Source organism: Anser brachyrhynchus (genome assembly GCF_964034855.1).
Source record: "Anser brachyrhynchus genome assembly, chromosome: 10".
Classification (NCBI taxonomy): Eukaryota; Metazoa; Chordata; class Aves; order Anseriformes; family Anatidae; genus Anser; species Anser brachyrhynchus.
The window spans coordinates 15,038,544-15,064,770 of record NC_137705.1 but is presented as its reverse complement, the minus strand read 5'-3'; the positions used below and the strand labels follow the sequence as shown (position 1 = coordinate 15,064,770).

At 55.2% G+C, this 26,227-nt stretch overlaps 1 long non-coding RNA gene across 5 annotated transcripts in view; it reads right to left on the bottom strand.

Moving 5' to 3' along the window:
• LOC308200387 overlaps window positions 1-24,934 on the bottom strand; it is a 620,245-nt gene extending 595,311 nt beyond the window's left edge. For 3 of the 5 annotated variants that reach the window (XR_013955586.1, XR_013955587.1, XR_013955588.1), the window contains exon 1: window positions 18,896-24,934. This is a non-coding gene — a long non-coding RNA (uncharacterized lncRNA). The remainder of the gene's footprint in view (window positions 1-18,895) is intronic. The other 2 variants (XR_013955589.1, XR_013955590.1) reach the window with 2 other exon arrangements.
• Window positions 24,935-26,227: the final 1,293 nt, after the last annotated feature.

Sequence of the window (26,227 nt, the reverse complement as noted above, 5' to 3'; positions counted from 1 at the left end):
CTCTGGACTCACTGCACTGCATCCCCAGTGGTGGCAGTGCACTCTGTGGACTCACTGCTGTGCATCCCCATTGGTGCCAGTGCACTCTCTGGACTCACTGCACTGCATCCCCAGTGGTGCCAGTGCACTCTGTGGACTCACTGCAGTGCATCCCCAGTGGTGCAAGTGCACTCTCTGGACTCACTGCAGTGCATCCCCAGTGGTGCCAATGCACTCTCTGGACTCACTGCAGTGCATCCCCAGTGGTGCCAGTACACTCACCGGACTCACTGCACTGCATCCCCAGTGGTGCCAGTGCAGTCTCTGGACTCACTGCAGTGCATCTCCAGTGGTGCCAGTGCACTCACTGGACTCACTGCAGTGCATCCCCAGTGGTGCCAGTGCACTCTCTGGACTCACTGCACTACATCTCCAGTGGTGCCAGTGCACTCTCTGGACTCACTGCACTGCATCCCCAGTGGTGCCAATGCACTCTCTGGACTCACTGCTGTGCATCCCCAGTGGTGCCAGTGCACTCTCTGGACTCACTGTACTGCATCCCCAGTGGTGCCAGTGCACTCTCTGGACTCAGTGCACTGCATCCCCATTGGTGCCAGTGCACTCTCTGGACTCACTGCACTGCATCCCCAGTGGTGCCAATGCACTCTCTGGACTTGCTGCACTGCATCCCCAGTGGTGCCAGTGCACTCTCTGGACTCACTGCACTGCATCCCCAGTGGTGCCAGTGCACTCTCTGGACTCACTGCACTGCATCCCCAGTGGAGCCCGTGCACTCTCTGGACTCACTGCACTGCATCCACAGTGGTGCCAGTGCACTCTCTGGACTCACTGCAGTGCATCCCCAGTGGTGCCAGTGCACTCTCTGGACTCACTGCACTGCATCCCCAGTGGTGCCAGTGCACTCTCTGGACTCACTGCAGGGCATCCCCAGTGGTGCCAGTGCACTCTCTGGACTCAGTGCCCTGCATCCCCAGTGGTGCCAGTGCACTCTCTGGACTCACTGCACTGCATCCCCAGTGGTGCCAGTGCACTCTCTGGACTCACTGCACTGCATCCCCAGTGGTGCCAGTGCACTCTCTGGACTCACTGCACTGCATCCCCATTGGTGCCAGTGCATTCTCTGGACTCACCGCACTGCACCCTGAGTGGTGCCAGTGCACTCTCTGGACTCCCGGCACCGCATCCCCAGTGGTGCCATGGCACTCTCTGGAGTCACTGCACTGCATCTCCAGTGGTGGCAGTGCACTCTCTGGACTCACTGCACTGCATCCCCTGTGATGCCTGTGCACTCTCTGGAGTAACTGCAGTGCATCCCCAGCAGTGCCAAAGCACTCTCTGGACTCCCGGCACCGCATCCCCAGTGGTGCCAGTGCACTCTCTGGACTCACTGCAGTGTATCCCCAGTGGTGCCAGTGCACTCTCTGGAGTCACTGCACTGCATCCCCAGTGGAGCCCGTGCACTCTCTGGACTCACTGCACTGCATCCCCAGTGGTGGCAGTGCACTCTGTGGACTCACTGCTGTGCATCCCCATTGGTGCCAGTGCACTCTCTGGACTCACTGCACTGCATCCCCAGTGGTGCCAGTGCACTCTGTGGACTCACTGCAGTGCATCCCCAGTGGTGCAAGTGCACTCTCTGGACTCACTGCAGTGCATCCCCAGTGGTGCCAATGCACTCTCTGGACTCACTGCAGTGCATCCCCCGTGGTGCCAGTACACTCACCGGACTCACTGCACTGCATCCCCAGTGGTGCCAGTGCAGTCTCTGGACTCACTGCAGTGCATCTCCAGTGGTGCCAGTGCACTCACTGGACTCACTGCAGTGCATCCCCAGTGGTGCCAGTGCACTCTCTGGACTCACTGTACTGCATCCCCAGTGGTGCCAGTGCACTCTCTGGACTCAGTGCACTGCATCCCCATTGGTGCCAGTGCACTCTCTGGACTCACTGCACTGCATCCCCAGTGGTGCCAATGCACTCTCTGGACTTGCTGCACTGCATCCCCAGTGGTGCCAGTGCACTCTCTGGACTCGCTGCAGTGCATCCCCAGTGGTGCCAGTGCACTCTCTGGACTCACTGCACTGCATCCCCAGTGGAGCCCGTGCACTCTCTGGACTCACTGCACTGCATCCCCAGTGGTGCCAGTGCACTCTCTGGACTCACTGCAGTGCATCCCCAGTGGTGCCAGTGCACTCTCTGGACTCACTGCACTGCATCCCCAGTGGTGCCAGTGCACTCTCTGGACTCACTGCAGGGCATCCCCAGTGGTGCCAGTGCACTCTCTGGACTCAGTGCCCTGCATCCCCAGTGGTGCCAGTGCACTCTCTGGACTCACTGCACTGCATCCCCAGTGGTGCCAGTGCACTCTCTGGACTCACTGCACTGCATCCCCAGTGGTGCCAGTGCACTCTCTGGACTCACTGCACTGCATCCCCATTGGTGCCAGTGCATTCTCTGGACTCACCGCACTGCACCCTGAGTGGTGCCAGTGCACTCTCTGGACTCCCGGCACCGCATCCCCAGTGGTGCCATGGCACTCTCTGGAGTCACTGCACTGCATCTCCAGTGGTGGCAGTGCACTCTCTGGACTCACTGCACTGCATCCCCTGTGATGCCTGTGCACTCTCTGGAGTAACTGCAGTGCATCCCCAGCAGTGCCAAAGCACTCTCTGGACTCCCGGCACCGCATCCCCAGTGGTGCCAGTGCACTCTCTGGACTCACTGCAGTGTATCCCCAGTGGTGCCAGTGCACTCTCTGGAGTCACTGCAGTGCATCCCCAGTGGTGCCAATGCACTCTCTGGACCTCCGGCACCGCATCCCCAGTGGTGCCAGTGCACTCTCTGGACTCGCGGCACTGCATCCCCAGTGCTGCCAGTGCACTCTCTCGAGTCACTGCACTACATCCCCAGTTGTGCCAGTGCACTCTCTCGAGTCACTGCACTGCATCCACAGTGGTGCCAGTGCACTCACTGGACTCACTGCACTGCATCCCCAGTGGTGCCAGTGCACTCTCTGGACTCAATGCACTGCATCCCCACTGGTGCCAGTGCACTCACTGGACTCGCTGTACTGCATCACCATTGGTGCCAGTGCACTCTCTGGACTCACTGCACTGCATCCCCAGTGGTTCCAGTGCATTCACTGGACTCACTGTACTGCATCTCCAGTGGTGCCAGTGCACTCTCTGTACACACTGCACTGCATCACCAGTGGTGCCAGTGCACTCACTGGATTCACTGCACTGCATCCCCAGTGTTGCTAGTGCACTCTCTGGACTCACTGCAGTGCATCCCCAGTGGTGCCAGTGCACTCTCTGGACTCACTGCACTGCATTCCCAGTGGTGACAGTGAAGTCTTTGGACTCACTGCACTCCATCCCCACTGGTGCCTTTGCGCTCCCTGGACTCACTGCACTGCTCCAGCCGCGGCAGCCGCTCCAGCCGCGGTAGCCCTCCATCCGTGGCAGCCGCTCCACTCGGTAGCGGCTGGAGCGGCTGCCGCGGTTGGAGCGTCTGCCGCGGTTGGAGCGGCTGCCGCGGCTGGAGCGGCTGCCGCGGCTGCCGCGGCTGGAGCTGCTGTAGCGGCTGCCGCGGCTGGAGCGGCTGGCGCGGCTGGAGGAGCTACCGCGGCTCGAGCGGTTAACGCGGCTGGAGCGGATGCCGAGGCTGGTGCGGCTGGAGAGGCTGCCGCGGCTGGAGCAGTGCAGTGAGTCCAGAGATGCACAGGCACCTTGGGGATGCAGTGCAGTGAGTAAAGAGAGTGCACTGGCACCATTGGGGATGCAGTGCAGTGAGTCCAGAGAGTGTACTGGCACTACTGGGGATGCAGTGCAGTGAGTCCAGAGAGTGCACTGGCACCACAGGAGATGCAGTGCAGTGAGTCCAGAGAGTGCACTGGCACCACTGGGGATGCGGTGCCGGGAGTCCAGAGAGTGCTTTGGCACCACTGGGGATGCACTGCAGTGACTCCAGAGAGTGCACTGGCACCACTGGGGATGCACTGCAGTTAGTCCAGAGAGTGCACTGGCACCACTGGGGATGCAGTGCACTGAGTCCAGAGAGTGCACTGGCACCAATCAGGGTGCAGTGCCGTGAGTCCAGAGAATGCACTGGCACCACTGGGGATACGGTGCCGGGAGTCCAGACAGTGCACTGACACCACTGGGGATGCGGTGCCTGGAGTCCAGAGAGTGCTTTGGCACCACTGGGGATGCACTGCAGTTACTCCAGAGAGTGCACTGACACCAGTGGGAATGCGGTGCAGTGAGTCCAGAGAGTGCAATGGCACCACTCAGGGTGCAGTGCGGTGAGTCCAGACAGTGCATTGGCACCACTGGGGTTGCACTGCAGTGAGTCCAGAGTGCACTAGCACCACTGGGGATGCAGTGCAGTGAGTCCAGAGAGTGCACTGGCACCACTGGGGATGCACTGCAGTGAGTCCAGAGAGTGCCGCTCCAGCCTCGGCATCCGCTCCAGCCTCGGCATCCGCTCCAACCGCGTCAACCGCTCCAGCCGCCGTAGCCCCTCCAGCCGCGGCAGACGCTCTAGACGCTCCAACCGCGTCAGCCTCTCCAGCCGCGTTAGCCGCTCCAGCCGCGGCAGCCGCTCCAGCCGCTCCAGCCGCGGCAGCCGCTCCAGCCGCTACAGAGTGGAGCGGCTGCCACGGCTGGAGAGGTTGCCGCGGTTGGAGTGCCTGCCGCGTTTGGAGCGGCTGCCGCGGCTTCCGCGGCTGGAGCGGCTGCCGCGGTTGGAGAGTCTGCCGCGTATGCCGCGGACGGAGCGGCTGCCGCGGCTGGAGCGGCTGCCGCGGCTGCCGCGGCTGCCGAGGCTGGAGGGCTACCGCGGCTGGAGCGACTGCCGCGGCTGTAGTAGTGCAGTGAGTCCAGAGAGTGCACTGGCACCACTGGGGATGCAGTACAGTGAGTCCAGAGAGTGCACTGGCACCACTGGTGATGCACTGCAGTGAGTCCAGAGAGTGCACTGGCACCACTGTGGATGCAGTACAGTGAGTCCAGAGAGAGCACTGGCACCACTGGGGATGCACTGCAGTGAGTCCACAGAGTGCACTGGCACCACTGGGGATGCAGTGCAGTGAGTCCAGAGAGTGCACTGGCACCACTGTGGATGCAGTACAGTGAGTCCAGAGAGAGCACTGGCACCACTGGGGATGCACTGCAGTGAGTCCACAGAGTGCACTGGCACCACTGGGGATGCAGTGCAGTGAGTCCAGAGAGTGCGCTGGCACCATTGGGGATGCACTGCAGTGAGTCCAGAGAGCGCACTGGCACCACAGGGGATGCGGTGCTGTGAGTCCAGAGAGTGCACTGGCACCAATGGGGATGCAGTGCAGTGAGTCCAGAGAGTGCACTGGCACCACTGGGGATGCGGTGCCGGGAGTCCAGAGAGTGGTTTGGCACCACTAGGGATGCAGTACGGTGAGTCCAGAGAGTGCACTGGCACCACTGGGGATGCACTGCAGTGAGTCCACAGAGTGCACTAGCACCACTGGGGATGCAGTGCAGTGAGTCCAGAGAGTGCACAGGCACCACTGGGGATGCAGTGCAGTGAGTCCAGAGAGTGCACTGGCACCAGTGGGGATGCACTGCAGTGAGTCCAGTGAGTGCACTGGCACCACTGGGGATGCAGTGCAGTGAGTCCAGAGAGTGCACTGGCACCACCGGGGATGCAGTGCAGTGAGTCCAGAGAGTGCACTGGCAACACCGGGGATGCAGTGCAGTGAGTCCAGAGAGTGCACCTGCAGCACTGGGGATGCAGTGCAGTGAGTCCAGAGAGTGCTCTGGCACCACTGGGGATGCAGTGCAGTGAGTGCAGAGAGTGCACTGGCACCACTGGGGATGCAGTGCAGTGAGTCCAGAGACTGCACAGGCACCACTGGGGATGCAGTGCAGTGAGTCCAGAGAGTGCTCTGGAACCACAGGGGATGCACTGCAGTGAGTCCAGAGAGTGCACTGGCACCTCAGAGGCTGCACTGCAGTGAGTCCAGAGAGTGCTCTGGCACCACTGGGGATGCAGTTCAGTGAGTGCAGAGAGTGCACTGGCACCACTGGGGATGCAGTGCAGTGAGTCCAGAGAGTGCACTGGCACCACTGGGGATGCAGTGCAGTGATTCCAGAGAGTGCACTGGCACCAATGGGGATGAACTGCATTGAGTCCAGAGAGTGCACTGGCACCACTGGGGATGCAGTGCAGTTTGTCCAGAGAGTGCACTGGCACCAGTGGACATGCAGTGCAGTGAGTCCAGAGAGCGCACTGGCACCACTGGGGATGCACTGCAGTGAGTACAGAGAGTGCACTGGCACCACTGTTCATTCAGTCATGTGAGTCCAGAGAGTGCACTGGCACCACTGGGGATGCAGTGCAGCGAGTGTAGAGAGTGCACTGGAACCACTGGGAATGCAGTGCAGTGAGTCCAGAGAGTGCACTGGCACCACTGGGGATGCACTGCAGTGAGTCCAGAGAGTGCACTGGCACCTCAGGGGCTGCACTGCAGTGAGTCCAGAGAGTGCACTGGCACCACTGGGATGCAGTGCAGTGAGTCCAGAGAGTGCACTCGCAACCCCGGGGATGCAATGCAGTGAGTCCAGAGAGTGCACTAGCACCACTGGGGATGCAGTGCAGTGAATCCAGTGAGTGCACTGGCACCACTGGGGATGCAGTGCACTGACTCCAGAGAGTGCACGGGCAGCACTGGGGATGCACTGCAGTGAGCCCAGAGAGTGCACTGGCACCACTGGGGATGCGGTGCAGAGAGTCCAGAGAGTGCACTGGCACCAATGTTGATGCACTGCAGTTACTCCAGAGAGTGCACTGGCACCACTGGGGATGCGGTGCGGTGAGTCCAGAGAGTGCACTGGCACCACTGGTGATGCACTGCAGTGAGTCCAGAGAGTGCACTGGCACCACTGAGAATGCCCTTCAGTGAGTCCAGAGAGTGCATTGGCACCACTGAAAATGCACTTCAGTGAGTCCAGAGAGCGCACTGGCACCACTGGGGATGCAGTGCAGTGAGTCCAGAGAGTGCACTGGCACCACTGAGAATGCACTTCAGTGAGTCCAAAGAGTGCACTGGCACCACTGGGGATGCACTGCAGTGAGTCCAGAGAGTGCACTAGCACCACTGGGAATGTAGTGCAGTGAATCCAGTGAGTGCACTGGCACCAGTGGGGATGCACTGCAGTGAGTCCAGAGAGTGCACTGGCACCACTGGGGATGCACTGCAGTGAGCCCAGAGAGTGCACTGGCACCATTGGAGATGCAGTACAGTGAGTCCAGTGAATGCACTGGCAACACTGGGGCTTCAGTGCAGTGAGTCCAGAGAGTGCACTGGCACCACTGGTGATGCAGTATAGTGAGTCCAGTGAGTGCACTGGCACCACTGGGGATGCAGTGCAGTGAGTCCAGAGAGTGCACTGCCACCACTGGGGATGCACTGCAGTGAGTCCAGAGAGTGCACTGGCACCACTGATGATGCAGTACAGTGAGTCCAGTGAGTGCACTGGCACCACTGGGGATGTAGTGCAGTGACTCGAGAGAGTGCACTGGCACCACTGGGGATGCAGTGCAGTGACTCCAGAGAGTGCACTGGCACCACTTGGGATGCAGTGCAGTGAGTCCAGAGAGTGCACTGGCACCACTGGGGATGCAGTGCAGTGAGTCCAGAGAGTGCATTGGCACCACTGGGGATGCAGTGCAGTGAGTCCAGAGAGTGCACTGGCACCACTGGGGATGCACTGCAGTGAGTCCACAGAGTGCACTGGTACCACTGGGGATGCAGTGCAGTGAGTCCAGAGAGTGCACTGGCACCACTGGGGATGCACTGCAGTGAGTCCAGAGAGTGCACTGGCACCACTGGGGATGCAGTGCAGTGAATCCAGAGAGTGCACTGGCAGCACTGGGGATGCAGTGCAGTGAGTCCAGAGAGTGCACTGGCACCACTGGGGATGCACTGCAGTGAGTCCAGAGAGCGCACTGGCACCACTGGGGATGCACTGCAGTGAGTCCAGAGAGTGCACTGGCACCACTGAGAATGCACTTCAGTGAGTCCAGAGAGTGCACTGGTACCACTGGGGAGGCACTGCAGTGAGTCCAGAGAGTGCACTAGCACCACTGGGGATGCAGTACAGTGAATCCAGTGAGTGCACTGGCACCACTGGGGATGCAGTGCAGTGAGTCAAGAGAGTGCACTGGCACCACTGGGGATGCACTGCAGTGAGCCCAGAGAGTGCACTGGCACCACTGGGGATGCGGTGCAGGGAGTCCAGAGAGTGCACTGGCACCACTGGGGATGCAGTGCAGTGAGTCCAGAGAGTGCACTGGCACCACTGGGGATGCACTGCAGTGAGTCCAGAGAGTGCTCTGGCACCACTGGGGATGCACTGCAGTGAGTCCAGAGAGTGCACTGGCACCACTGGGGATGCAGTGCAGTGAGTCCAGAGAGTGCACTGGCACCACTGGGGATGCACTGCAGTTACTCCAGAGACTGCACTGGCACCACTGGGGATGCGGTGCGGTGAGTCCAGAGAGTGCACTGGCACCACTGGGGATGCAGTGCAGTCAGTCCAGTGAGTGTACTGGCACCACTGGGGATGCACTGCAGTGAGTCCAGAGAGTGCACTGGCACCACTGAGAATGCCCTTCAGTGAGTCCAGAGAGTGCACTGGCACCACTGGGGATGCACTCCAGTGAGTCCACAGAGTGCACTAGCACCACTGGGGATGCAGTGCAGTGAATCCAGTGAGTGCACTGGCACCACTGGGGATGCACTGCAGTGAGCCCAGAGAGTGCACTGGCACCACTGGGGATGCGGTGCCGGGAGTCCAGAGAGTGCACTGGCATCACTGGGGATGCAGATCAGTGAGTCCAGAGAGTGCACTGGCACCACTGGGGATGCACTGCAGTGAGTCCAGAGAGTGCTCTGGCACCACTGGGGATGCAGTGCAGTGAGTCCAGAGAGTGCACTGGCACCACTGGTGATGCACTGCAGTTACTCCAGAGAGTGCACTGGCACCACTGGGGATGCGGTGCGGTGAGTCCAGAGAGTGAACTGGCACCACTGGGGATGCAGTGCAGTCAGTCCAGTGAGTGTACTGGCACCACTGGGGAAACACTGCAGTGAGTCCAGAGAGTGCACTGGCACCACTGAGAATGCCCTTCAGTGAGTCCAGAGAGTGCACTGGCACCACTGGGGATGCACTGCAGTGAGTCCAGAGAGTGCACTAGCACCACTGGGAATGTAGTGCAGTGAATCCAGTGAGTGCACTGGCACCAGTGGGGATGCACTGCAGTGAGTCCAGAGAGTGCACTGGCACCACTGGGGATGCACTGCAGTGAGCCCAGAGAGTGCACTGGCACCATTGGAGATGCAGTACAGTGAGTCCAGTGAATGCACTGGCAACACTGGGGCTTCAGTGCAGTGAGTCCAGAGAGTGCACTGGCACCACTGGTGATGCAGTATAGTGAGTCCAGTGAGTGCACTGGCACCACTGGGGATGCAGTGCAGTGAGTCCAGAGAGTGCACTGCCACCACTGGGGATGCACTGCAGTGAGTCCAGAGAGTGCACTGGCACCACTGATGATGCAGTACAGTGAGTCCAGTGAGTGCACTGGCACCACTGGGGATGTAGTGCAGTGACTCGAGAGAGTGCACTGGCACCACTGGGGATGCAGTGCAGTGACTCCAGAGAGTGCACTGGCACCACTTGGGATGCAGTGCAGTGAGTCCAGAGAGTGCACTGGCACCACTGGGGATGCAGTGCAGTGAGTCCAGAGAGTGCATTGGCACCACTGGGGATGCAGTGCAGTGAGTCCAGAGAGTGCACTGGCACCACTGGGGATGCACTGCAGTGAGTCCACAGAGTGCACTGGTACCACTGGGGATGCAGTGCAGTGAGTCCAGAGAGTGCACTGGCACCACTGGGGATGCACTGCAGTGAGTCCAGAGAGTGCACTGGCACCACTGGGGATGCAGTGCAGTGAATCCAGAGAGTGCACTGGCAGCACTGGGGATGCAGTGCAGTGAGTCCAGAGAGTGCACTGGCACCACTGGGGATGCACTGCAGTGAGTCCAGAGAGCGCACTGGCACCACTGGGGATGCACTGCAGTGAGTCCAGAGAGTGCACTGGCACCACTGAGAATGCACTTCAGTGAGTCCAGAGAGTGCACTGGTACCACTGGGGAGGCACTGCAGTGAGTCCAGAGAGTGCACTAGCACCACTGGGGATGCAGTACAGTGAATCCAGTGAGTGCACTGGCACCACTGGGGATGCAGTGCAGTGAGTCAAGAGAGTGCACTGGCACCACTGGGGATGCACTGCAGTGAGCCCAGAGAGTGCACTGGCACCACTGGGGATGCGGTGCAGGGAGTCCAGAGAGTGCACTGGCACCACTGGGGATGCAGTGCAGTGAGTCCAGAGAGTGCACTGGCACCACTGGGGATGCACTGCAGTGAGTCCAGAGAGTGCTCTGGCACCACTGGGGATGCACTGCAGTGAGTCCAGAGAGTGCACTGGCACCACTGGGGATGCAGTGCAGTGAGTCCAGAGAGTGCACTGGCACCACTGGGGATGCACTGCAGTTACTCCAGAGACTGCACTGGCACCACTGGGGATGCGGTGCGGTGAGTCCAGAGAGTGCACTGGCACCACTGGGGATGCAGTGCAGTCAGTCCAGTGAGTGTACTGGCACCACTGGGGATGCACTGCAGTGAGTCCAGAGAGTGCACTGGCACCACTGAGAATGCCCTTCAGTGAGTCCAGAGAGTGCACTGGCACCACTGGGGATGCACTGCAGTGAGTCCACAGAGTGCACTAGCACCACTGGGGATGCAGTGCAGTGAATCCAGTGAGTGCACTGGCACCACTGGGGATGCACTGCAGTGAGCCCAGAGAGTGCACTGGCACCACTGGGGATGCGGTGCCGGGAGTCCAGAGAGTGCACTGGCATCACTGGGGATGCAGATCAGTGAGTCCAGAGAGTGCACTGGCACCACTGGGGATGCACTGCAGTGAGTCCAGAGAGTGCTCTGGCACCACTGGGGATGCAGTGCAGTGAGTCCAGAGAGTGCACTGGCACCACTGGTGATGCACTGCAGTTACTCCAGAGAGTGCACTGGCACCACTGGGGATGCGGTGCGGTGAGTCCAGAGAGTGAACTGGCACCACTGGGGATGCAGTGCAGTCAGTCCAGTGAGTGTACTGGCACCACTGGGGAAACACTGCAGTGAGTCCAGAGAGTGCACTGGCACCACTGAGAATGCCCTTCAGTGAGTCCAGAGAGTGCACTGGCACCACTGGGGATGCACTGCAGTGAGTCCACAGAGTGCACTAGCACCACTGGGGATGCAGTGCAGTGAGTCCTGAGAGTGCACTGGCACCACTGGGGATGCAGTGCACTGAGTCCAGAGAGTGCACGCGCTCCACTGGGGATGCAGTACCGTGAGTCCAGAGAGTGCACTGGCACCACTGGTGATTCAGTGCAGTGAGTCCAGAGAGTGCACTGGCAGCACAGAGGATGTAGTGCAGTGAGTCCAGAGAGTGCTCTGGCACCACCGGGGATGCAGTGCAGTGAGTCCAGAGAGTGCACTGGCACCACTGGGGATGCAGTGCAGTGAGTCCAGAGAGTGCACTGGCCCCACTGGGGATGCACTTCAGTGAGTCCAGAGAGTGCACTGGCACCACTGGTGATGCACTGCAGTGAGTCCAGAGAGTGCACTGGCACCACTGGGGATGCACTGCAGTGAGTCCAGAGAGTGCACTGGCACCACTGGTGATGCAGTGCAGTGAGTCCAGAGAGTGCACTGGCTCCAGAGGGAATGCACTGCAGTGAGTCCAGTGAGTGCACTGGCACCACTGGGGATGCAGTGCAGTGAGTGCAGAGAGTGCACTGGCACCACTGGACATGCAGTGCAGTGAGTCCAGAGAGTGCAGTGGCACCACTGGGGATGCAGTGCAGTGAGTCCAGAGAGTGCACTGGCAGCAGTGGGGATGCAGCGCAGTGAGTCCAGAGAGTGCACTGGCAATACTGGGGATGCAGTGCAGTGAGTCCAGAGAGTGCACTGGCACCACTGGGGCTGCAGTGCAGTGAGTCCTGAGAGTGCACTGGCACCACTGGGGATGCAGTGCAGTGAGTCCAGAGAGTGCTCTGGCACCACTGGGGATGCACTGAAGTCAGTCCAGAGAGTGCACTGGCACCACTGGGGATGCAGTGCAGTGAGTCCAGAGAGTGCACTGGCAACACTGGGGTTGCAGTGCAGTGAGTCCAGAGAGTGCACTGGCACCACTGGGGATGCAGTGCAGTGAGTCCAGAGTGTGCACTGGCACGACTGGGAATGCAGTGCAGTGAGTCCAGAGATTGCACTGGCACCACTGGGGATGCACTTCAGTGAGTCCAGAGAGTGCACTGGCACCACAGGTGATGCACTGCAGTGAGTCCAGAGAGTGCACTGGCACCACTGGGTATGCAGTGCAGTGAGTGCAGAGAGTGCACTGGCACCAGAGGGAATGCACTGCAGTGAGTCCAGAGAGTGCACTGGCACCACTGGGTATGCAGTGCAGTGAGTGCAGAGAGTGCACTGGCACAACTGGGGATGCAGTGCAGTGAGTCCAGAGAGTGCAGTGACACCACTGGGGATGCAGTGCAGTGAGTCCAGAGAGTGCACAGGCAGCACTGGGGATGCAGTGCAGTGAGTCCAGAGAGTGCACTGGCACCACTGGGGATGCAGTGCAGTGAGTCCAGAGAGTGCACTGGCACCACTGGGGATGCAGTGCAGTGAGTCCAGTGAGTGTACTGGCACCACTGGGGATGCACTGCAGTGAGTCCAGAGAGTGCACTGGCACCACTGAGAATGCACTTCAGTGAGTCCAGAGAGTGCACTGGCACCACTGGGGATGTAGTGCAGTGAGTCCAGAGAGTGCACTGGCACCACTGAGAATGCACTTCAGTGAGTCCAAAGAGTGCACTGGCACCACTGGGGATGCACTGCAGTGAGTCCAGAGAGTGCACTAGCACCACTGGGAATGCAGTACAGTGAGTCCAGTGAGTGCACTGGCACCACTGGGGATGTAGTGCAGTGACTCGAGAGAGTGCACTGGCACCACTGGGGATGCACTGCAGTGAGTCCAGAGAGTGCAGTGGCACCACTGGGGATGCAGTGCAGTGAGTCCAGAGAGTGCACTGGCACGACTGGGGATGCACTGCAGTGAGTCCAGAGAGTGCACTGGCACCACTGGGGATGCAGTGCAGTGAGTCCAGAGAGTGCACTGGCACCACTGGGGATGCACTGCAGTGAGTCCAGAGAGCGCACTGGCACCACTGGGGATGCACTGCAGTGAGTCCACAGAGTGCACTGGAACCACTGAGAATGCACTTCAGTGAGTCCAGAGAGTGCACTGGCACCACTGGGGATGCACTGCAGTGAGTCCAGAGAGTGCACTAGCACCTCTGGGGAATGCAGTGCAGTGAGTCCAGTGAGTGCACTGGCACCACTGGGGATGCAGTGCAGTGAGTCAAGAGAGTGCACTGGCACCACTGGGGATGCACTGCAGTGAGCCCAGAGAGTGCACTGGCACCACTGGGGATGCGGTGCCGGGAGTCCAGAGAGTGCTTTGGCACCACTGGGGATGCACTGCAGTTACTCCAGAGAGTGCACTGGCAACACTGGGGATGCAGTACAGTGAGTCCAGAGAGTGCACTGGCACCACTGGGGATGCACTGCAGTGAGTCCAGAGAGTGCACTGGCACCACTCAGGGTGCAGTGCGGTGAGTCCAGAGAATGCACTGGCACCACTGGGGATGCAGTGCAGTGAGTCCAGAGAGCGCACTGGCTCCACTGGGGATGCAGTGCACTCAGTCCTGTGAGTGTACTGGCACCACTGGGGATGCAGTGCAGTGAGTCCAGAGAGTGCACTGGCACCACTGAGAATGCACTTCAGTGAGTCCAGAGAGTGCACTGGCACCACTGGGGATGCAGTGCAGTGAGTCCACAGAGTGCACTGGCACCACTGGGGATGCAGTGCAGTGAGTCCAGAGAGTGCACTGGCACCACTGTGGATGCAGTGTAGTGAGTGCAGAGAGTGCACTGTGAACACTGGGGATGCAGTGCAGTGAGTCCAGAGAGTGCACTGGCACCACTGGGGATGCAGTGCAGTGAGTCCAGAGTGTGCACTGGCACCACTGGGGATGCACTGCAGTGAGTCCAGAGATTGCACTGGCACCACTGGGGATGCACTGCAGTGAGTCCAGAGAATGCACTGGCACCACTGGGGATGCAGTGCAGTGAGTCCAGAGAGTGCACTGGCACCACTGGGGATGCAGTGCAGTGAGTCCAGAGAGTGCACTGGCACCAGAGGGAATGCACAGCAGTGAGTCCAGTGAGTGCACTGGCACCACTGTGGATGCACTTCAGTGAGTCCAGAGAGTGCACTGGCACCACTGGGGATGCACTGCAGTGAGTCCAGAGAGTGCACTGGCACCACTGGGGATGCACTGCAGTGAGTCCAGAGAGTACACTGGCACCACTGGGGATGCAGTGCAGTGAGTCCAGAGAGTGCACTGGCACCACTGGGGATGCAGTGCAGTGAGTCCAGAGAGTGCACTGGCACCACTGGGGATGCAGTGCAGTGAGTCCAGAGAGTGCACTGGCACCACTGGGGATGCAGTGCAGTGAGTCCAGTGAGTGTACTGGCACCACTGGGGATGCACTGCAGTGAGTCCAGAGAGTGCACTGGCACCACTGAGAATGCACTTCAGTGAGTCCAGAGAGTGCACTGGCACCACTGGGGATGTAGTGCAGTGAGTCCAGAGAGTGCACTGGCACCACTGAGAATGCACTTCAGTGAGTCCAAAGAGTGCACTGGCACCACTGGGGATGCACTGCAGTGAGTCCAGAGAGTGCACTAGCACCACTGGGAATGCAGTACAGTGAGTCCAGTGAGTGCACTGGCACCACTGGGGATGTAGTGCAGTGACTCGAGAGAGTGCACTGGCACCACTGGGGATGCACTGCAGTGAGTCCAGAGAGTGCAGTGGCACCACTGGGGATGCAGTGCAGTGAGTCCAGAGAGTGCACTGGCACGACTGGGGATGCACTGCAGTGAGTCCAGAGAGTGCACTGGCACCACTGGGGATGCAGTGCAGTGAGTCCAGAGAGTGCACTGGCACCACTGGGGATGCACTGCAGTGAGTCCAGAGAGCGCACTGGCACCACTGGGGATGCACTGCAGTGAGTCCACAGAGTGCACTGGAACCACTGAGAATGCACTTCAGTGAGTCCAGAGAGTGCACTGGCACCACTGGGGATGCACTGCAGTGAGTCCAGAGAGTGCACTAGCACCTCTGGGGAATGCAGTGCAGTGAGTCCAGTGAGTGCACTGGCACCACTGGGGATGCAGTGCAGTGAGTCAAGAGAGTGCACTGGCACCACTGGGGATGCACTGCAGTGAGCCCAGAGAGTGCACTGGCACCACTGGGGATGCGGTGCCGGGAGTCCAGAGAGTGCTTTGGCACCACTGGGGATGCACTGCAGTTACTCCAGAGAGTGCACTGGCAACACTGGGGATGCAGTACAGTGAGTCCAGAGAGTGCACTGGCACCACTGGGGATGCACTGCAGTGAGTCCAGAGAGTGCACTGGCACCACTCAGGGTGCAGTGCGGTGAGTCCAGAGAATGCACTGGCACCACTGGGGATGCAGTGCAGTGAGTCCAGAGAGCGCACTGGCTCCACTGGGGATGCAGTGCACTCAGTCCTGTGAGTGTACTGGCACCACTGGGGATGCAGTGCAGTGAGTCCAGAGAGTGCACTGGCACCACTGAGAATGCACTTCAGTGAGTCCAGAGAGTGCACTGGCACCACTGGGGATGCAGTGCAGTGAGTCCACAGAGTGCACTGGCACCACTGGGGATGCAGTGCAGTGAGTCCAGAGAGTGCACTGGCACCACTGTGGATGCAGTGTAGTGAGTGCAGAGAGTGCACTGTGAACACTGGGGATGCAGTGCAGTGAGTCCAGAGAGTGCACTGGCACCACTGGGGATGCAGTGCAGTGAGTCCAGAGTGTGCACTGGCACCACTGGGGATGCACTGCAGTGAGTCCAGAGATTGCACTGGCACCACTGGGGATGCACTGCAGTGAGTCCAGAGAATGCAGTGGCACCACTGGGGATGCAGTGCAGTGAGTCCAGAGAGTGCACTGGCACCACTGGGGATGCAGTGCAGTGAGTCCAGAGAGTGCACTGGCACCAGAGGGAATGCAGTGCAGTGAGTCCAGTGAGTGCACTGGCACCACTGTGGATGCACTTCAGTGAGTCCAGAGAGTGCACTGGCACCACTGGGGATGCACTGCAGTGAGTCCAGAGAGTGCACTGGCACCACTGGGGATGCACTGCAGTGAGTCCAGAGAGTACACTGGCACCACTGGGGATGCAGTGCAGTGAGTCCAGAGAGTGCACTGGCACCACTGGGGATGCAGTGCAGTGAGTCCAGAGAGTGCACTGGCAGCAGTGGGGATGCAGTGCAGCTCCTTTGCCGTCGCACAGGAGCCTCTATACTTCATTTTCTCCTCATCACCCCTAGCAATAATATGATACGTATCCACCCTAGCAGAGACAAACCGAGCTCCTTTTGACCTCACAGAGGGTGAGTCTGAGCTAGTCTCAGGGTTTAACGTTGAATACGCCGCAGGACCCTTCGCCTTATTCTTCCTAGCTGAATATGCGAACATTATGCTAATAAATACACTTACAGCCATCATATTCCTAAACCCAAGCGCCCTAGGGCCACCCACAGAACTATTCCCCGTCATCCTAGCCACAAAAGTCCTCCTACTATCTTCTGGTTTCTTATGGGTCCGAGCTTCATACCCACGATTCCGATATGACCAACTAATGCACCTACTATGAAAAAACTTCCTACCCCTCACACTAGCTCTGTGCCTCTGACACATCAGCATACCTATCTGCTATGCAGGCCTACCTCCTTACATAAGGAAATGTGCCTGAACTACAAAGGGTCACTATGATAAAGTGAACATAGAGGTATAACAGCCCTCTCATTTCCTGTTGACCTTAGAAAAGTAGGAATTGAACCCACACAAGAGAAATCAAAATTCTCCATACTTCCCTTATATTATTTTCTAGTAGAGTCAGCTAATCAAGCTATCGGGCCCATACCCCGAAAATGATGGTTTAACCCCCTCCTCTACTAATGAACCCTTACGCGACCCCAATCATAACCTTCAGCCTCATCTTGGGCACCACAATCACAATTTCCAGCAACCACTGAGTTCTGGCCTGGACAGGACTGGAGATCAACACACTAGCCATCATTCCCCTAATTGCCAAATCCCACCACCCACGAGCAGTAGAAGCCGCAACGAAATACTTCCTAACCCAAGCAGCTGCTTCCGCCCTGGTCCTATTCTCTAGCATAACCAATGCCTGAGTCACCGGCCAATGAGACATCACACAAATAAACCACCCAACCTCCTGTCTACTACTGACAGCAGCAATCGCTATTAAACTGGGCCTAGTGCCATTTCACTTCTGATTCCCAGAAGTACTACAAGGATCGCCACTAATAACAGCCCTGCTACTCTCGACCCTCATAAAATTCCCCCCACTAACCCTGCTCCTACTAACATCCAAATCCCTCGACCCAGCTCTACTCACCGCCATGGCCCTAGCCTCAACAGCACTAGGAGGCTGAATAGGACTGAACCAAACACAAACACGCAAAATCCTAGCCTTCTCGTCCATCTCCCACTTAGGCTGAATCGCCATCATCCTAGTTTACAGCCCCAAATTGGCCTTACTTACCTTCTACCTATACACAATCATAACATCAGCCGTATTCCTAGCCCTTAACAAAATCAAAGCCCTTAACCTATCCATGATCACAACCTCATGAACAAAAACCCCAGTGCTAAACGCCACCCTAATACTAGTACTTTTATCCCTAGCAGGCCTCCCCCCATTAACAGGCTTTATACCAAAGTGACTTATCATCCAAGAACTAACTAAACAGGAAATAACACCAGCAGCCATGGCAATTGCCATGCTATCACTGCTCAGCCTCTTCTTCTACCTACGCCTCGCATACCACTCAACAATTACCCTTCCCCCCAACTCCTCTAACCACATAAAACAATGATACACTAGCAAAGCCCCAAGCACACCTACTGCGGTCCTTGCCTCACTATCAATCCTCTTACTTCCCCTGTCCCCAATAATACATGCCATTGTCTAGAAACTTAGGATAACACCCCAAACCGAAGGCCTTCAAAGCCTTAAATAAGAGTTAAACCCTCTTAGTTTCTGCACATTAAGACTTACAGAATATTAACCTGTATCTTCTGAATGCAAGTCAGACGCTTTAATTAAGCTAAAGCCTCCCTAGACAGATGGGCTTCGATCCCACAAAACTCTAGTTAACAGCTAAATGCCTAAACCAATTGGCTTCTGCCTACAAAGACCCTGACGCACCCTAGTGCGCATCGATGAGCTTGCAACTCAACATGAATTTCACTACAGAGCCGATAAGAAGAGGAATTAAACCTCTGTAAAAAAGGACTACAGCCTAACGCTTCAACACTCAGCCATCTTACCCGTCACCTTCATCAACCGATGACTATTTTCCACTAACCATAAGGATATTGGCACCCTGTACCTCATCTTCGGGGCATGAGCAGGAATAGTCGGCACCGCACTCAGCCTATTAATCCGCGCAGAACTAGGACAACCAGGAACTCTCCTAGGCGACGACCAAATTTACAACGTAATCGTTACCGCTCACGCCTTTGTAATAATCTTCTTTATAGTCATACCCATCATGATCGGAGGATTCGGCAACTGATTAGTCCCCCTCATAATCGGTGCCCCCGACACAGCATTCCCGCGAATAAACAACATAAGCTTTTGACTCCTCCCCCCATCATTCCTCCTCCTACTAGCCTCATCCACTGTAGAAGCTGGTGCCGGCACAGGCTGAACTGTCTACCCTCCCCTAGCAGGTAACCTTGCCCACGCCGGAGCTTCAGTAGACCTGGCTATCTTCTCACTCCACTTAGCCGGTATCTCCTCCATCCTTGGGGCCATCAACTTTATCACCACAGCCATCAACATAAAACCCCCCGCACTCTCACAATACCAAACCCCACTATTTGTCTGATCCGTACTAATTACCGCCATCCTACTCCTTCTATCACTCCCCGTACTCGCCGCCGGTATTACAATATTACTAACTGATCGAAACCTAAACACCACATTCTTCGACCCCGCTGGAGGAGGAGACCCAATCCTGTACCAACACCTATTCTGATTCTTCGGACACCCAGAAGTCTATATTCTGATCCTACCGGGGTTCGGAATCATCTCACACGTAGTCACGTACTACTCAGGCAAAAAGGAGCCCTTTGGCTACATGGGAATAGTCTGAGCCATACTATCCATCGGCTTCCTAGGATTCATCGTCTGAGCTCACCACATGTTTACAGTAGGAATAGACGTTGATACCCGAGCCTACTTTACATCAGCCACTATAATCATTGCCATCCCTACCGGAATCAAAGTATTTAGCTGACTAGCCACCCTGCACGGAGGAACAATCAAATGAGACCCCCCCAATACTATGAGCTCTAGGATTTATCTTCCTATTTACCATCGGAGGATTAACAGGAATCGTTCTTGCAAACTCTTCCCTAGACATCGCCCTGCACAACACGTACTACGTAGTTGCCCACTTCCACTACGTCCTATCCATAGGCGCCGTCTTTGCCATTCTAGCAGGATTTACTCACTGATTCCCACTACTCACTGGGTTTACCCTACACCAAACATGAGCAAAAGCCCACTTCGGGGTAATATTTACAGGAGTAAACCTAACGTTCTTCCCCCAGCACTTCCTAGGCCTAGCAGGAAGACCCCGACGATACTCGGACTATCCCGACGCCTACACACTATGAAACACCATTTCCTCCATCGGCTCCCTAATCTCAATAGTAGCCGTAATCATACTAATATTCATCATCTGAGAAGCCTTTTCGGCCAAACGAAAAGTCCTACAACCAGAACTAACTACCACAAACGTTGAATGAATCCACGGCTGCCCTCCCCCATACCATACTTTCGAGGAACCGGCCTTCGTCCAAGTACAAGAAAGGAAGGAATCGAACCCTCACATGCTGGTTTCAAGCCAACTGCATTAACCGCTCATGCTTCTTTCTTATGAGACGTTAGTAAACCAATTACATAGCCTTGTCAAGACTAAATCACAGGTAAAAATCCTGTACATCTCATGTGGCCAACCACTCCCAACTAGGATTCCAAGACGCCTCATCACCCATCATAGAAGAACTCGTTGAATTCCACGACCACGCCCTAATCGTTGCCCTAGCTATCTGCAGCCTAGTTCTCTACCTTTTAGCCCACATACTAACAGAAAAACTCTCGTCCAATGCTGTAGACGCCCAAGAAGTAGAGCTGATCTGGACAATCCTACCTGCTATCGTCCTGGTACTCCTCGCCCTCCCATCCCTACAAATCCTCTACATAATGGACGAAATCGATGAACCAGACCTCACCCTAAAAGCCATCGGCCACCAATGATACTGAAGCTACGAATACACAGACTTCAAAGACCTATCCTTCGACTCCTACATAGTGCCCACCCCAGACTTACCCAACGGCCACTTCCGACTGCTAGAAGTTGACCACCGCGTAGTTATCCCAATAGAATCCCCCATCCGCGTAATCATTACTGCAGGAGACGTACTCCACTCCTGAGCAGTCCCAACGCTCGGAGTTAAAACAGACGCAATCCCAGGCCGACTAAACCAAACTTCATTCATTACCACCCGGCCTGGGATTTTTTACGGACAATGCTCAGAAATTTGCGGGGCTAATCACAGCTACATACCCATTGTAGTAGAATCAACCCCACTCCCACATTTCGAGGCCTGATCGTCCCTTCTATCATCATCCTAATCATTAAGAAGCTATGCAACAGCACTAGCCTTTTAAGCTAGCCAAAGAGGGACTTCCCCCTCCTTAATGATATGCCACAGCTTAACCCCGCACCATGATTTTCAATCATAATTATAACCTGATTAACCCTAGCACTCCTCATCCAACCAAAACTACTAGCCTTCACCACAACCAACCCCCCATCAAATAAGACCTCCCTCACTACCAAACCCACACCATGATCCTGACCATGAACCTAAGCTTCTTTGACCAATTTTCCAGCCCCAATCTATTCGGCATCCCCTTAATCCTACTATCCCTACTCTTCCCAGCCCTACTATTCCCGTCCCCAAACAACCGATGAATCAACAACCGCCTTTCTACTATCCAAACATGACTCCTTCACCTAATCACAAAACAACTAATAGTCCCACTCAACAAAAATGGCCACAAATGAGCCATAATATTTACATCCCTAATAATCATACTTCTTACAATCAACCTTCTAGGCCTCCTTCCATATACATTCACCCCAACCACCCAACTATCTATGAACATAGCCCTAGCCTTCCCACTATGGCTTGCCACACTACTAACAGGCCTACGAAACCAACCATCAGCCTCTTTAGCCCACCTATTACCCGAAGGTACCCCTACACCCCTAATCCCCGCACTAATCCTGATCGAAACAACCAGCCTACTAATCCGCCCCCTAGCCCTCGGAGTCCGCCTTACAGCCAACCTTACAGCAGGACACTTACTCATCCAACTCATCTCTACAGCCTCCATTGCATTAATACCCACCCTTCCTGCAGTATCCATCCTAACAATAATCATCCTACTACTCCTAACCATCCTAGAAGTAGCAGTAGCCATAATCCAGGCCTACGTCTTCGTGCTCCTTCTAAGCCTATACTTACAAGAAAACATCTAATGGCACACCAAGCACACTCATACCACATAGTTGACCCAAGCCCTTGACCAATCTTCGGGGCAGCCGCCGCCCTACTCACAACCTCAGGATTAATCATGTGATTCCACTACAACTCATCCGTACTACTAACCCTAGGCCTCATCTCAATACTCCTAGTAATACTCCAATGATGACGAGACATTGTACGAGAAAGCACCTTCCAAGGCCATCACACTCCCACAGTCCAAAAAGGCCTACGATACGGCATAATCCTTTTCATCACATCCGAAGCATTCTTCTTCTTAGGGTTCTTCTGAGCGTTCTTCCACTCGAGCCTGGCCCCAACCCCAGAACTAGGAGGCCAATGACCCCCAACAGGAATTAAACCACTCAACCCGATAGAAGTCCCCCTACTAAACACAGCCATCCTACTAGCCTCAGGCGTTACCGTAACGTGAGCCCATCACAGCATCACAGAAGGAAACCGAAAACACGCCATCCACGCCCTAACCCTAACGATCCTCCTGGGATTCTACTTCACAGCCCTACAAGCAATAGAATACCACGAAGCCCCATTCTCAATCGCCGATAGCGTCTACGGATCTACCTTCTTCGTTGCCACTGGATTCCACGGACTCCACGTAATCATCGGATCCTCCTTCCTGACCGTCTGCCTCTTCCGACTGATCAAGTTCCACTTTACATCAGACCACCACTTCGGATTCGAGGCAGCAGCCTGATACTGACACTTCGTAGACGTCATCTGACTATTCCTCTACATAACCATCTACTGATGAGGATCTTGCTCTTCTAGTATATTAATTACAATTGACTTCCAATCTCTAGAATCTGGTATAAACCCAGAGGAGAGCAATGAACGCACTCATGTTCATATTCGCCCTATCATCAATCCTAAGCGCCGCCCTAACCGCATTAAACTTCTGACTCGCCCAAATAAACCCCGACTCAGAGAAACTCTCACCGTACGAATGTGGATTCGACCCACTTGGATCTGCTCGATTACCATTCTCAGTCCGATTCTTCCTCAGTAGCCATCCTGTTCCTCCTATTCGACCTAGAAATCGCCCTCCTACTCCCCCTGCCATGAGCCGTCCAACTCCAATCCCCCCTAATGACCCTCACCTGAACTGTAGTGATCCTCCTTCTCCTAACACTCGGACTGGCCTACGAGTGAATTCAAGGGGGCCTAGAATGAGCAGAATAACAGAAAGTTAGTCTAACCAAAAAGATAGCTGGTTTCGACCCAGCAGATTACAGCCAACCCTGTAACTTTCTTATGTCGCCCCTACATTTAAGCTTCTACTCAGCCTTCATTTTCAGCGGACTAGGACTAGCCTTCCACCGAACCCACCTAGTATCCGCCCTACTATGCCTTGAAAGCATAATATTATCGATATTCGTAGGCCTATCAATATGATCCATCGAAAACCAAGTCTCCTCATTCACCATGGTACCAATTCTCATGCTAACCTTCTCAGCGTGTGAGGCGGGCACAGGCCTGGCCATCCTAGTAGCCTCCACCCGCACACATGGCTCCGACCATCTACACAACCTAAACCTCCTGCAATGCTAAAAATCATCCTACCCACAATCATACTTCTTCCAACAGCCCTGCTGTCTCCACCAAAATTTCTATGGACTAACACCACCTTATACAGCCTCCTAATCGCTGCCCTAAGCCTACAGTGATTAATCCCAACCTACTACCCCTACAAATTTTTATCCAACTGAACAGGAATTGACCAAATCTCATCCCCCCTCCTAGTACTATCCTGCTGACTACTCCCACTCATAATCATAGCAAGCCAAAACCACCTGCAACAAGAACCCCTACAACGCAAACGAATCTTTATCTCAACCTTAGTCGCAGTCCAGCCATTCATCCTACTAGCCTTTTCCACCACAGAACTAGCACTATTTTACATCTCATTTGAAGCAACCCTCATTCCCACCCTAATCTTAATCACCCGATGGGGGAACCAACCAGAACGCCTAAGCGCTGGCATCTACCTGCTATTCTACACGCCAGTAAGCTCTCTACCCCTGCTAATCACAATCATACACCTATACGTGAAAATTGGCACCCTGCACCTGCCAACCCTACAACTAACCCACCCAACCCTATCCACCTCATGGACAGGAATACTATCAGGTCTAGCACTGCTCATAGCATTCATAGTAAAAGCCCCACTATACGGCCTACACCTCTGACTGCCAAAAGCCCACGTAGAAGCACCCATCGCAGGCTCAATACTCCTCGCCGCCCTACTACTAAAGCTAGGAGGATACGGAATTATACGAGTCACTCTATTTATGGGCCCACTGTCCAACCTCCTGCACTACCCCTTCCTAACCCTGGCCCTATGAGGCGCCCTAATGACTAGCTCAATCTGCCTACGACAGACAGACCTAAAATCACTAATCGCTTATTCATCCGTTAGCCACATAGGCCTAGTTATCGCCGCAGGAATAATCCAAACCCACTGATCATTCTCAGGGGCAATGATCCTAATAATTTCCCATGGACTAACTTCCTCCATACTATTCTGCCTAGCCAACACAAACTATGAACGTACGCACAGCCGAATTCTACTACTCACACGAGGCCTACAACCTCTCCTACCACTCATAGCTACCTGATGATTGCTGGCCAATCTAACAAACATAGCCTTACCCCCAACAACAAACCTCATAGCAGAGCTAACCATTATAATCACCTTATTCAACTGATCTGCCTTCACGATCATCCTAACAGGAATCGCAACCCTACTAACCGCCTCCTACACCTTATTCATACTACTAATGACCCAACGAGGCTCAATCCCCTCCCACATCACATCTATGCAAAACTCAACCACGCGAGAACACCTGCTCATAACGCTCCACATTATCCCAATATTCCTCCTAATCCTCAAACCCGAACTGATCTCCGGAATCCCCTCATGCAAGTATAGTTTAAACCAAACATTAGACTGTGATTCTAAGAATAGAAGTTCAAACCTTCTTACCTGCCGAGGGGAGGGTTTAACCAACAAGAGCTGCTAACTCTTACATCTGAGCCTAAAACTTCAGCCCCCTTACTTTTAAAGGATAACAGCAATCCACTGGTCTTAGGAACCACCCATCTTGGTGCAAATCCAAGTAAAAGGAGTGAACCCCACACTACTAATCAACTCCCTCACACTACTCACGCTGACAATCCTCCTAACCCCAATCATCCTGCCATTTCTATTTAAAAACTTTAAAAACACCCCACAAGCCACCACCCGCGCTGTTAAAACCGCATTCCTAATTAGCCTAGCCCCTACAACCGCATTCATCTACTCGGGAGTAGAATCTGTCACCTGCCACTGGGAGTGAAAATTCATTATAAACTTTAAAATCCCCCTGAGCCTAAAAATAGACCAATACTCAATAACATTTCTTCCAATCGCCCTATTTGTAACATGATCAATCCTACAATTCGCCATATGATACATGGCCTCAGAGCCATACGTAACAAAATTTTTCACCTACCTACTGACATTCCTAGTCGCCATACTCCTCCTAACAACCGCAAACAACATATTCCTCCTATTCGTAGGCTGGGAAGGAGTACGAATCATGTCCTTCCTTCTCATCGGCTGATGACAAGGCCGAGCAGATGCCAACACCGCCGCCCTACAAGCCGTAATCTACAACCGAATCGGAGACATCGGACTGATCCTGAGCATAGCATGACTAGCTTCAACATTCAACACCTGAGAGATCCAACAAGCCGTACACCCCCACCAAACCCCAATCCTCCCCCTCATAGGATTAATCCTCGCAGCCGCAGGAAAATCCGCCCAATTTGGACTCCACCCATGACTGCCCGCAGCAATAGAAGGCCCCACCCCAGTATCAGCCCTACTGCACTCCAGTACCATAGTAGTAGCCGGAATCTTCCTGCTCATCCGCATGCACCCCCTGCTAGCCACCAACCAGACAGCCCTAACTGCCTGCCTATGCCTAGGTGCTCTATCAACCCTATTCGCTGCCACATGCGCCCTAACCCAAAATGACATCAAAAAAATCATTGCTTTCTCAACATCCAGCCAACTAGGACTAATAATAGTCACTATCGGACTAAACCTCCCACAACTAGCCTTCCTACACATCTCAACCCATGCCTTCTTTAAAGCCATACTATTCCTATGCTCAGGGTCTATCATCCACAACCTAAACGGAGAACAAGATATCCGAAAGATAGGAGGCCTACAGAAAATACTCCCAGTCACTACTTCCTGCCTAACCATCGGAAACCTGGCGCTGATAGGAACCCCATTCCTAGCCGGATTCTA